Genomic DNA, 13,456 nt, shown 5'->3' on the forward strand with positions numbered 1-13,456 from the left:
CAAACCAACTCACACGGAAGTTAGTGGGGGACATAGGTGTTCAGTGCCTCCAAAGATTAGGAATGGACAAAGGTGCAACAAAGTGGAGTTACATGTACAGTGTTGCAATGACCTACGTTTGCATTAGTGGAAAAGTGCAGACACGACACATCAAGTTAAATGTACAACAGTGCAGTTAAATAGACCGAAGAGAGAGATGTGCAGTGGAGCAAAGAGCTGGCTATGCTGTCTTTTCACCATTAGCTCCTTGCACAATTACTGAATTAATTGTGCCTGTGGTGCAGATACTTATTTTATTTGCCAACAGCAGTTTTTTTAAATTCACTGTCTGCCTGCTGGAGTTTAACAGCTGAACATTCTTATTTTGTCTTTATAGACTAGTTAGTAATTATAGGCATATTGAGGGGTTTAAAACTTCTCTCTCACACCCACTAGGAAATGTAAATAACCTTCATTACCATAAAAGTTATAATGTAAAACTAGTTTTCTGTGAATCTGAAAACAACATACTTTGTTAACATAGTAATTAGGATTCTGGGTTCAATCCCTAAAGCAAAGAAATTCAAAATTTACACTTTATTCATATGTGCTGTAATATTTAGACACAGCAAAGGTGAATTTAAGGTAGAGCTAAAAACCTTAACTGCTTGCTTTTATGAATTTATCCATTTCTGAACATGTAACTTCTTCTGTTATTGGTGTACGTTTTGTTTTTGCTTCAGCAGCTGTGGCAATTTAGACCTAACAAAGTTGCACACAATAATATTTCCTTTGCACCTGCAGATCACTTAGCATATAAATGCCAGATTCTGAGCTCCTTGCCCTCTTCTCCTGCTGAATTACTTCTTGAAGTCAGTGGGAATTGCATGTGTGTAGATAAATGAAGACAAATGGATACTCAAAAAAAACCTTAAAAAAATTGTACCTGCACTATACCCCTGCTCCTTCAACTGGTTCTGCCTGGGCAGAGAGGATACGCGTATGGATCAACTGTAGGATCATGCACTCTTTTCTTATTACATTAAAAAATATTACTCTTACAATTGCAATGGACTAACTAGCATCAGTGCATACTGCTGCCTATTACTGGATGGAATCAGAACTGCTTAGCTTTATGTCGTAAGATTTATATTGCAAACAGCTAATGGACATTCTTCTTTAGCTCAGAGTGTACAGATCTGTGCTTTTGGATACAGGCACATCTAAATTCTCTGCCTGCTATTGCCATTAAATCCTGAGTGGCCATGGTGTGTAGCACGGTGTCAAGTGTCAGGTTCTTAGATGGCCCCAACTTTACATCAGTTTTAATAATATTCAATGGCATTACAGCTGACCAGTTTGCAGCATTTGTTTTAACTATGAAGCAGATTCAGATGACTAAGGATAACAAAACAAAACAAAAACAATGGGCTGCAGAGTGACATCCTACACCAAATTTCATCACAGAGCAAATGTGTATGATAAAACTAAACTGTGTGAAGACAGGGAACATAGTAGAAATGGCTACGTGACTTTTAACTATAGTGGTGTGGCCAAGACAGCTATAACCACTATGAATTGGTGGGGGAAGCTGATATATTAATTGCTTATGAAAGATCAGATAGAATCCTTTAATTTAGTCCCCTGGTGGAAGTAAACATACCAATGAAGTGATGGTCCCAAAAGTGGAAACTCATAGGAATACACTGTAAGTAAACATTCACTTATTGTAATGCATGTCCTTAAAAATAAGCAATTTACAAGCATGAAGCACATTGCAGTATTTAAGATATATTTGTCTGATAGCAATAATACAGCAGTGGGGGAAACAAAGAGTCAGAATCATCCCTAGGGCTTAAATGGTGCCGATGGTCCTGTGCTGGGCTTTCTGCATTGGAATAAATTGCACCCAAAGTGCATAAAGCTCCCACACCAAACAGAATCACAATTAATATCAACTTACTGTAAACAGGTTTAGAGGAAACACTGTGTATGCCATTTTAACAGACGTCCATAATTTACTGTGCCATTAATCCATTGGCTGATGATGTTATTGACATGCATGATTGCTTCAAATCGGTTCTCTGGCAATAGTCACAGTTAAGAAAGAATGCTCTTTATCAGGGAATCAAGTGGATTCTATAATACCATAATTTAAATGAGTTATAATCATAAAACAGCAGTCTAAAAATGCAACAGAACTTCCCCAAAACAGTGAGTTGATTCATTTCTTAAATTAAGCGCAAACAACCCACATAATGATGAAGCTGCACTGCAAGCATAACAGCAGTAAAGCTAGGCTAATGCAAATATCAGATCTGTGGCAATACAATATCCTGCTGGGGTTACAGCTAAAGTAAATATCAGGTCCCTTGCAACTAAAGCTCTGATGCTACCTTTTTATTTCCTACTATAACACAAAAATCTATACAAAACAAAAACGAAAATCTGTTTTCTTCACCCATCCTTCCCCTCATGAAAGGATTTAAACTTAAATTTATTGTATAATCCGCTAGGTGGCACCTTCCAGCAGACTTCAGCTTCATTATGTGGCAGCTAAATTACCAAGGAAAACATTTAATTTAGAGAGCCAGGTTACAGCTCCGAAGTCTAAGACAGGGTTCTGCAACCTTTCAGAAGTGCTGTGCCCAGTCTTCATTTATTTACTCTAATTTAAGGTTTCGCGTGCCAGTAAAGCATTGTAACGTTTTTAGAAGGTCTCTTTCTCTAAGTCTAGAATATATAACTAAACTATTGTTGTATGTAAAGTAAATAAGGTTTTTAAAATGTTTAAGAAGCTTCTTTTAAAAATTAAATTAAAATGCAGAACCTCCCTGACCGGTAGCCGGGACCTGTGCAAGTAGGAGTGCAGCTGAAAGTCAACTCGCGTGCCGCCTTCAGCACGTGTGCCATAGGTTGCCTACCCCTGGTCTAATATGTAGTAAGGCAGCTTGATACTTTCATTTTAATCTGCTTTCAGAATTTGTCACTGGCTTATTTGTTGCTAAAAATGTCAGAGTTTCCATTAAAGAGACACGGTGGGGTGAGGTAATATCTTTTCTTGGAGCTCACCTACCTTGTCTCTCTAATATCGTGGGGCCAACAACACAGCATGGCATACAACATTTCCAATTGTCCATTTGTATAAAGGGACACAAACCCAGGAATTCACTTTTGTTTGGTCTTTTCAGCTAAATGTATCCTTTTATCATCACTGAATCCCTTGCTGAATAATGCATAGTTACTAAAATTGTACAGCAATAGAGAAAGATGTATATGGCACTTTCTGCCTGAGGATTTGGGTTACAAAACTACAGTGCCTCTTACTGAAGACTGCAGTACTATGAATTGGCTTGTGTTTCCATACTCACTCTTATAACAGCATGCACATTCTTTGGCTTTGGCAAAAACTCTTTTAAAGTGGTTGTGGCACAACATATTATCTTGCAGGTAGTAGGTCTCAGTTCTGCCCTTGGCAGAATATCCTCTTTATATAGAGATATGACAGTGACAAAGTTTGACTTAATTAAAACAAAAATGTATGCTCTGCTCTATATTTAGATTTAGGAACCTGCATGTTAAATTAAATGTTTGCATCATAAATTGATTTCAGTGGCGTTACACTGGTTTTAACAGACAGCAGAATTTGTCCCATGCTGTGTGTAGATCAATATTTGATATGTAAGTGTCTTGCTTTCCAAATTACTAAATCAGCTAAGAAAACTTGATGAAAATGAAGTCAGTCAGTTTGTAAACACTCTGGAAGTGAACACTCATTTTAGAATAAAATCTAACTCCAACATCTGAAGTTGTCTATTCTTATTGAAACCCTGTGAAGTCAATGGAGTTATTCAGGTGTAAACGAGAACAGATTTTAGCTGTCATGGCTATTTGAATACACGAGCCAGAAGAATTGTTTTACATTATCATTAGCTGGATAGTGGCAATTCATATATGTGATACAAATCGTGCAAGAAAATGTGTGTATAGATGTTGAGTACCATAAAGCAATCAGTACTATTCCTCTTCTGTTAAACCACACACACACAAATGCAAAAAGCTCAGGTCCCCCTGGGTGTAAATCAGTGTAGCTCCACTGAAGTAAATGGACTCATTTATACCAGCTTAGCATCTGGCTCTAAATTTTACAAAGTGAGAAAAGAATGTCCCAGATCTTATGTCTGAGAAAAGTCCCCTCTCCCTCCCGGAAAGGCTAAATTGAGCATCTTTGAGCTCTGCTAATGTCATTCCTGACTGGCCAACAGGTCACTGCAGAGTACTGTAAAAATGTAATAATAAGGCATGTGTTTTGCCCTCATCATGTTTCAGCACTCCAGACAGCTCCTAGGTCACATGGATATCTCTGGGTTTCACATGGGTCAGTTTCTTGTTGCAAGTCTCTGCTATGAACCCTTTTCCTCCCTGTGAGATCATATCACAGTCCACATTTGATCGCTGAAATAAAATCATATCAGAAGTCTTTTGTTGGAACTAAAATCTACTTAACTACCTCAGAGAGCAAAAATTGGGCTTTTCCAGAGAGCTTACAAGACATAGCCCCAATCAAGCCACTGTCTCTGTATGAGTAGATCCCTGCTTCTGCACAGAGCTTGTGGCAGGATTAGGGTCTGATATCTAATCAGCAAACACTGGTCTAGAAAAGGGACCTGTCCAAGTTGCTCCCTGACTGCTGCATTTCATTATTTCCCTGGACACCTGCATCCCCGTATCCTTACCAAAGGTGGAGACACAACTTCTCTAAGATCAGTTTGTTCTAGTATAGAGTGATCAGTTCTTATTTTGCAGACCCAGTTCTGCCATTGATTCACTAAAGGTCACAAAAATAAAATACCGTCCCATTCTTTAGCATAGCATCCCCATGCCCTTGCTCTGGGTATTGGGGGCTGGATCTCAGCTCCCAAACCCCTCTGTATTCCACTTACATAAAGCCAGAATACTCAGGCTCTATGCAAGTGGAGTGCATTGCTCCAAGAATAAGGGGCCTTGTTTTATGGAATAAAGTTGGTTGGCATGGCAGATAGAACTCCCCCAGAGGAGGACAAGCTTATTGTTTTATTCCCCCTAACTGAGTTTAACTGCAGTTTTGGAAGCAATAGAGCTCAAGTTTTTGACCCTCTGCGTGTAGCATGTTAGGGATTCATTTGTGACATATGAAATGTACATAGCTTTCTATGTCTGTAAGAACAAAGAACACAAGTGTTCAATCCATAGCTAGAAATTGAAATTGTGTATCTAGCTGACGCACAGTTGCAAAAATCAAACACCATTTGCAGCTCTTTTTGCTCCAGTGTCACCCTCCTGCTGGTGGATTTTACAAGATGGTGCCCTGAGCTCCTCCAATAGAAGGTGCGATAGAAAGACAACATTTTGTACGCTCCATCAAACCCGTGATGCTGTGCCTGAGACCAGAGGGAGTTAGGGAATATTGTTCAGCAGCCATGAGACAAGGCCAGAAGAGCACTGCAAATATGCAAGTCGGATTATGTGCAGCACCCAGGGATGGCATGACGGCATGGAAACTGCAGGTGGAAGACACCTAAGATGTCATCATTCTTCCATCCTCCATCTGTCTAGTCTATTTCCCTACAGGGCAGGGACCATCTCATAGTATGGACCAGATCATGGTCTTGGCTATGCGCCTGCATAGGTGAATAAGGAATGTAAGGATCCCGGTTACTTCCCTGCACAGGTCAGCCGTATTGCCCGTAGCAAGTGCCATGTGGGAGAACAGTCACTGCTAGGCTGCTACTTCCCATCCTGTGCAGAAGGAATGGGAGTGGGCAAAACCTGGGCACCCTGCCTGTCCCTGCCACTCCACCCACCATGCTGGCCAGCACAGCTGTGATGACCTACATAGGAGGAAGGAAGAGGCAGCAGCAGGGACCAAGATGTCACTCAGTCACAATTGGGTCCCATCTCTGTTTCTGGGGCAATGCAGCTACACACTGCTGCTGACTCAGGGTGGACGGCAAAGTGCCAGTATAATAAGCAAAGTGCCAGTCCAGCCCTGTACAGTGCCCAGCACAATGGGGCTCCTATCTTGGCTGGAACCTCTAGGCGCTACGATAACACACCTACATTACTAATATGTCTAACTTGCCCAGCTCTCACAGACCGCTAGCTCATTGTATAAAATAGGGTGGTGCGCACACACACACACACCCTACCAACTGCTGACTTTTTCACCCCGATGTATTGAATGATCCGCTCCGCGCTGGTTATTTTTGGATACGTTTTGCTGCTCTGGCACTGGCTTCACTTTTCTGCTCATCTCACTTCTTTTAAAACTAGGAAAACAACACAGTTTGATCTGCCACAAACTATAACAGGGCTGCCACCAGGGCCGTCCTTAGCCATAGGCAGAACAGGCAGCCGCCTAGGGCACCACTAGGTCTGGGGGCACCGCTCTGCTGGGAGCCAGGACAGATGGAAAGCAGTGGAGCATGTAAGAGCAGGGCTGCTGGGTCCCAGAGAGAGCCGAATGCAGCACGGTCTGAGGGAGGAGATTGGCTGCTGGGAAGGGGTGGGGGAAGGAACTCACCTGTGAGTGTGACTCTTTCCCCTCGGCTGAGGTGAGGTGAGGCAGGCTCAGCGGCTCTGGCAGTATCCTTTGTTGTCCCCCCTAACATCCATTCTTCTCCCCCCTGCCCCACGGAGCACCTCCTCCTTTCTCCCTCCCACGGAGCACCCCTCTCTCCCCCATTCCCTCCGTCTGGTCTGGGCTGGGTTGGGTGAGGTGCCGGGGGGGGGCAGGGGAGGCTGGCTGGCTGCTTGCTGAGGATTGAAAGTGAAAGCCAGGATTGGAAGGGTCGCACAGGACTGGGCTGGGGATAGCCAGATAGCATGTGTGAAAAATCAGACCGGGGGTTGGGGTAGGGTGAGCAAATGTCCCACATTTATAGGACCAGTCCCAATTTTGGGGTCTTTTTCTTTTATAGGCTCCTATTCCCCCCACCCACCCACCCGTCCTGATTTTTCACACTTGCTGTCTGGTCACCCTAGGTTGGGGTAATTGGTGCCTATATAAGACAAAGCCCCAAATATCAGGACTGGCCCTATAAAATCAGAACATCTGGATCTGGTCACCCTAGCTGGGGAGCGCCTCTCCCCCGGGCTGGCAGCTATCCATATCATCCGGGGGGAGCTGCACAGGGCAGGATGAGCTGCTATGGCTCCATGGGTGCCCCGTCCCTAAGATCAGATGCTGTGCTAACTTCACCATAGCCCGTTGGGCTGGCGGTGGTGCCCATTGGCGTGTGATTGGACCTGAGGGTTTGCTGCTGCTGTTGCCACTCTGCACCGCAAGAGGTGGATTTTGGAGTCCTGCAGTTTTCCACCTATCTCCTCCTCTACTGCAGCTGTTGGACCAGCAGGCTAGGGGGTGAGCCAAGCATGAAAGCAGTACTGTGTTGCCATTTAGACTGTCATTTAAAAAATTTGTTTGCCAAAAATGCTTGCTAACAATCTTGAATTCAATTTCAATATTTTTTTTTTAAAAAAATCAATATCTTAGCCAAAACCAGAAAATTAAGATGTTGACAATTATTTGTGACAAGTTTGGTATGGGGAAGGAAGTGGGCCAGTTTTCATCAGAGAAACAAAAAATGTTGACTGACTTTCCTATAGCCCTGTTACTGCTAAATAGAGCCCTTCAACAACTGTAATATGCCCATCTCCTTACTAGTGTATAGAGCAAGGGTCGGCAACCTACTGCACATGTGCCAAAGGTGGCATGTGAGCTGATTTTTGATGGCACGCAGTGGCGGGCTGAGTGGCTCAGCCCGCCACTGCTCTGGGGTTCCAGCTGCTGCCCCATTGCCACCTGGGGTCCTGGCCGCTAGCCCCACTCAGCACCTGCTGCTGGCCTGGGGACCCCCAAAGAACCCCAGGCTGGCAGCAGCTGAGCAGGCTGGTGGCTGAGACCCTGGCTGAGCCACTCAACCTGCTGTTGGCCTGGGGTTCCATTCACACAGCTGGCAGCGGGCTGAGTGGGACTAAATTCAATGAAATAGGAAAACAAGAGAACTAATGATAAAGTGCAAAAACCTAGAGCAGCAATCCCCAACCTTTTTCATCCGGCAGGCACCAGACGAAGGACCGTGGTGGCGGACGAGCATCTACCGAAATGCTGCCAAAATTCGGCGGCATTTCGGCGGTGACGCCTCTGGATGACGCTGCTTGTCGGTGGTAAGTGGTGTCATCCAGAGGTGTTGGCGCCGAAATGCCGCTGAATTTCAGCGGCATTTTGGCAGATGTTTGTCCTCCGGCCAGTACGCAGGTGCACTGAGAGGCCCCTGCGGACACCATGGCACCGCGTTGGGGACCCCTGACCTAGAGAGCCTCCTGAAGCACGGTGATCGTTTTGATTTAAATGGACTTGAACTGTACGAAGAATTGAGTTGTTGCCACATGCAAAATCGATGATGGACATTGTGCAGTTTATTCATACCAGCAAACTTGTTGACATATATCCTAATATGCATATTGCCACTCGTATTCTACTGACAATTCCTGTAACAGTAGCATCAGGAGAATGGAGTTTCTCAAAACTAAAGCTCATTAAAAACTATCTCCGCTCCACAAGGAGTCAGGAACACTTGACTGGTCTTGCTATTCTTGCAATTAAACAAGACATCACTTTGTCTTTGTCATACGATGACATTATTGCTGATTTTGCAGCCAAAAAAGCCAGAATGATTGCTTTTAATTAAAAACTAATCCTTGTTTTAATACCTCTTCATATACATTTCCAATAAAATGTTGACAAATTAAAAAAATGATATTATTTGCATCATTCTGTCAAATCAGAATTTTTTCTATAGTGCTACTTCTTTAGTGCTAGTCCATCAGCATTACAGTGTGCTTAATTAAGTTAAACTGGTTTTAATAACATGCATGTGGCAAGTTTTCCAATACTGTAGGCTTATGTTTGTGTTGCTAAGAGCAAAACAGGCATAGGGGCACCAGTTTAATAATCCTGCCTAGGGCACCATAAATCCTAAGGACGGCCCTGGCTGCCACTGACTGAGCAGTTTCCTTTGCAGCAGCCTCATAAGAACGGCCAGACTGGGTCAGATCAAAGGTCCATCTAGCCCCGTATCCTGTCTTCCGACAGTGGTCAGAGCCAGGTGCTCCAGAGGGAATGAACACAACAGGTAACCGTCAAGTGATCCATCTCCTGCCGCCCATTCCCAGCTTCTGGCAAACAGAGGCTCGGGGACACCATCCCTGCCCATCCTGGCTAATGGCCACTGATGGACCTGTCCTCCAGGAACATATCTTGTTCTTTTTTTAACCCTGTTATAGTCTTGGGCTTCACAACATTCTCTGCCTTCCTTCATTCTCCCTCTTCAGGGTCCCCACAGCTTCCTACAGGTCCAACCACCCTACACTTTGAGTTCATTCAATGACCATGAATGGGTCCTAACAGTCCCACCAATGAAGTCCATCACTGCAGTCCAGTGGTTTGTACTTGTCTCTGGCTCTTCTGCCATCCACAAAGAGCTTGTCCCCTGCTACAGCCTGCTGTGGTCATCTTTCTTGGCTCTCTCCCCCTGCAGTTTACTCTTCTGGTTCTGGCTTCCTTCTCTTGCCAGTGTCTCGTCTGTTCCGAGGGAGAAGGCAATCTATATACTACCCTCCTCCCAACTGTCTGGAAGAGAGGGGAGCTCCTGATCCAGGGCCCTTTCAGGAACAGTGTCCTGGGGTTTTCCCTCATCCAACTTCTAATTTCTAGGCCTGTTTCCTCTTTTCCACTACCAGGCCATTCCCTGGGCCTTTGTTCAGTCCAGCTTTCTGGAGTGGGGTCTTCTGGCTCCCTCTACTCTTAAAGGGCCAGTATACCCCATTACTCAAACTTTACAGTGACACAAAGGGATGTTCTTTGCGACATTTCTTTCCCTGCCAGTATGGGTTGAGTTCAACTCAGAATCTGTGTGAGCCAAATTGATCGTTTTTATAATTAAAGACAAGGCAGCCTAGCACAGGAATTGGGTCACTTGTCAGGAGAAAAATGCTCCCACTGTTCAGTATCGTGGTATTTGCTGGCATGTGCTGCACTATCATTCTAGCTAGGCTCCTTGGAAACTTAGAACTGATTATGATCGACACGTGCTGTGAAAATGCAAATGCATGAATAGCCCAAGGAGCAAGTAGGAATAAATACACTTTTTAAAAAAAGTCTCACGCTCTGAAGCCATTGGTGTCTGCCCATCCGTTTCCCACCCTTCCACTGAAAACAACCGAGATGCTCCAAATTGAGTGGATTGTGTGAAAACGATCAGGTCTGAGGCAGTTGTCTGAGAAGCAATGCTAAAATGGGGTGTGGTAAAACGGGGTTTAGCTCAATTCACATGATTACTATGAGATTTTTCTACTGATCTGCCTGGATTAGCATTGTTTATTGTATTAAAATAAATCCCAAAAGTCAATGTCAAAGGCTGGGATGGTTTTCTTTGAACAAACGCAGACTTCACTTCCTGAAAATGAATTTTAGATTGGAATAAGCTTCATTCCCCCTTGAGTGGCCAAAATATCTAGGAAGCAAGTCTATGGTGTCTATCTTTACAGAAGTTCGTCTCTTTAAAGGGGGCTCAGGTGGCTCTAATTTCCAAGGTCTGGTGGGAAGATAGAGGACAGGCAGGAATACCCCCAAAGCATATAAGTCTGTTGGAAGAAGAACAGGAATACTTATGGCACCTCAGAGACTAACACATTCATTTGAGCATAAGCTTTCATGGGCTACAGCCCACTTCATAGGATGCATGCAGTAGAAAATACAGTGGGAAGATATGTATATATACACACAGAGAACATGAAACAATGGGTGTTACCATACACACTCTAAAGAGAGTGATCAGTTAACGTGAGTTATTACCAGCAGGAGAGAAAAAAACTTTTTGTAGTGGTAATCAGAATGGTTTATTTGCAGCAGTTGACAAGAAGTTGTGAGGAACAGTGTGTGTTTGGGGTGGGAATAAACATGGAGAAATAGTTTTACTTAGTTTTCTTTTTGCGGATACAGACTAACACAGCTGCTACTCTGAAATCTGTTGGAAGAGTTTCCTAAAGCATAACACTTTAATCTATTCCTGCCCTTAAATTAACTAGATAATTTTAGATGATTTCCTATGGCAGGCAGTAGTTGCTTCTGTCTAAGCTCAGGCAAAGCCTCCAAGAAAGAGGTGATGACTGCTTTTTCAGAGAGTAAATACAAAGATGGAATGCAAAAGGAAGGAATGGGAGAGCACTTCACTTTGTTGCATGTGTTACAAGCAGTTGTATTATCACAGACCAGGAATTTGCTCTTCTTGTGAAGAAGTTCTAATGTTTTCCCAAGTAATAACCAGTATCCCAAACTATTCCTCCCACTAATCTTGTGGGCTGTGTAGCAGGCATATAAATAATCAGATTGGCAGAAGTTCTCACTGAAAGTTGTAATTTGACTTGGTAAATTTAAAACAAGCGAGGGACTGTTACTAATTACGTTTGTTTTTTATGGTAACACTCAACCAAGAATAGGGCTCCATTGTGCAAGGGGCTGTGCATACACATAGGCAGAGACAGTCCCTGTCCCCAAAGAGTTTACAATCTGAATAGACAAGACAGAAAAAGAGTGGGCGGATAAACAGAGGCAGGAAATTATTTGCACAAGGTCAAATAGTCAGTGGCAAAGATGGGACTAGAACCCAGGTCTCCTGAATCCCCATCCAATGCACTATACACACTGACCTTGTCATAAGCAGAACAGACTCTGCCTTTGAAACCACAATAAAAAAACACCCTTGGCCCCCAGAATGAACTATGCACCTTGCAGGATGACATATCAGTCTGATTTAGCTCTAGTGCTATATTTTTTAAAAGCAGCCATGAGTGTTTGTGCAAAACTAACAACGTAGCATAGTCTGGGTACAAGGAAATAGAAAGTTTCCTCTATGTAAGTCATCCAACCTACCTTGCTATTTTAATTAAAAAAAAAAAAACCCCAACAACTTGAAGCCACTTGTTGCTGTCCTTCAGTTTGGAATAGCGAATAATCCCTGTTTCGTCCACCTGCTCTGCATTCAGAGATGCTGCCTTACCTGGAATGAATCCAATTGATTCCAAAACAGGGAGAGAAGCTAGCCAGAATGCTGTAAAGTCACCCCAGAAAAACAGTAGCTCTTGCAATGATGCACTTACCGTTCAATCTTTTAGGCTAATAATTTCAAAGTTGCCTGAGGGAGTTGGAAGCCCACGTTCAAATCTCCAGGGCATCCTTGAAAGTGTCAGACTTAATTCTTACAATCCTGGTCCTCCAACTACTTTCCAATCCATTCACTCATGCATGAAACCCTTAAAGTCTTTGAAACTGTGCTTGTCAATAGGCTCAATTTTTTCATAGAGATGAGCCTAGGTCTTAGAACCCAGAAATTTGCACCTGGTTAGAAGTGAATATCCAAGCGGATTTGTGGCTTTTCTTTGAACAAATGTTTGCAAATATCTTGTGCAGCATCTACCCGTTTTGAAAGGGAAATTGCAGGAAATGTCTACTTCTCTTCCAACTCTTTGACTACAGACTTGTAGGTGAGTGGCACTGGTTCAACCATGAAGTTTTCAAGATTGATTTGTAATGGAAAAAGCATAGTTAGGTGACCAAGTTCTCCATCCAGACACTTTTTGCATAGTGTGATGAACACTGATTGCTCCATTAAAAAAAAAATCTCTGAAAGGGGAAAGAGAAGGACAATGAATTTTAAGCCAGCACTAAAATATTATATAACGATGAAGCTAGCTAGAAGAGGGAGAGGGGAAAAAAGAGCTGGTTACGAGAAAATTTAAGTGACGTGAATAAAATCTTAAATGATATAGACAATGTCATCTTGAATTACTACACTCAGCCCCACCAAGGGAAGAGAACTAGGAGCTATAAAATGGAAATTGAGGAGAATCAAATTCAGAACAGATGTCAGGAAGTACTTTCCCAAGCGGGGGCATCATAATGTGTGGAATGACCTACTAGACAAGGTTGTTGAAGATAAAACACCTGGGCCTTTAAAGAAACAATCAGATGGCATCAAGAGAGATTAGATATGGTTATAAGTAGGGTATAAGTTTTGGTGCTCCAAACGGCCCCTATAGAATCTGTTTGCTTTACTTTTGTTGCTTACACTACCTTTAAAAAAATTCAATTACAAGACTTGATACATTTCGGAAAAATCACCATTAGCCTGTGTTGTCTCAGAAGTCTCCAAGCAGATCTGGAAGAACTCCCTTTAAGCAGGATATTCTGACTTTTAGAGTCTGTTAGTTCAAGGCCTCAGTGTCCCCACAACAGTGACCTGAATACAGGTTTTTTCTTATTAGGGGCTAGGCAGCAGCTGCCTGCCATTAGGACACAAGTCCCACCTTCCCTCAGCTAATCAGCTACATCTTGTAGGTGCTCTGTCTTGCAAAATTTGATTTCTGGGTTTCTTGC

The sequence above is a fragment of the Gopherus flavomarginatus genome, chromosome 7, assembly GCF_025201925.1.
Source record: "Gopherus flavomarginatus isolate rGopFla2 chromosome 7, rGopFla2.mat.asm, whole genome shotgun sequence".
NCBI classification, from domain to species: domain Eukaryota; kingdom Metazoa; phylum Chordata; order Testudines; family Testudinidae; genus Gopherus; species Gopherus flavomarginatus.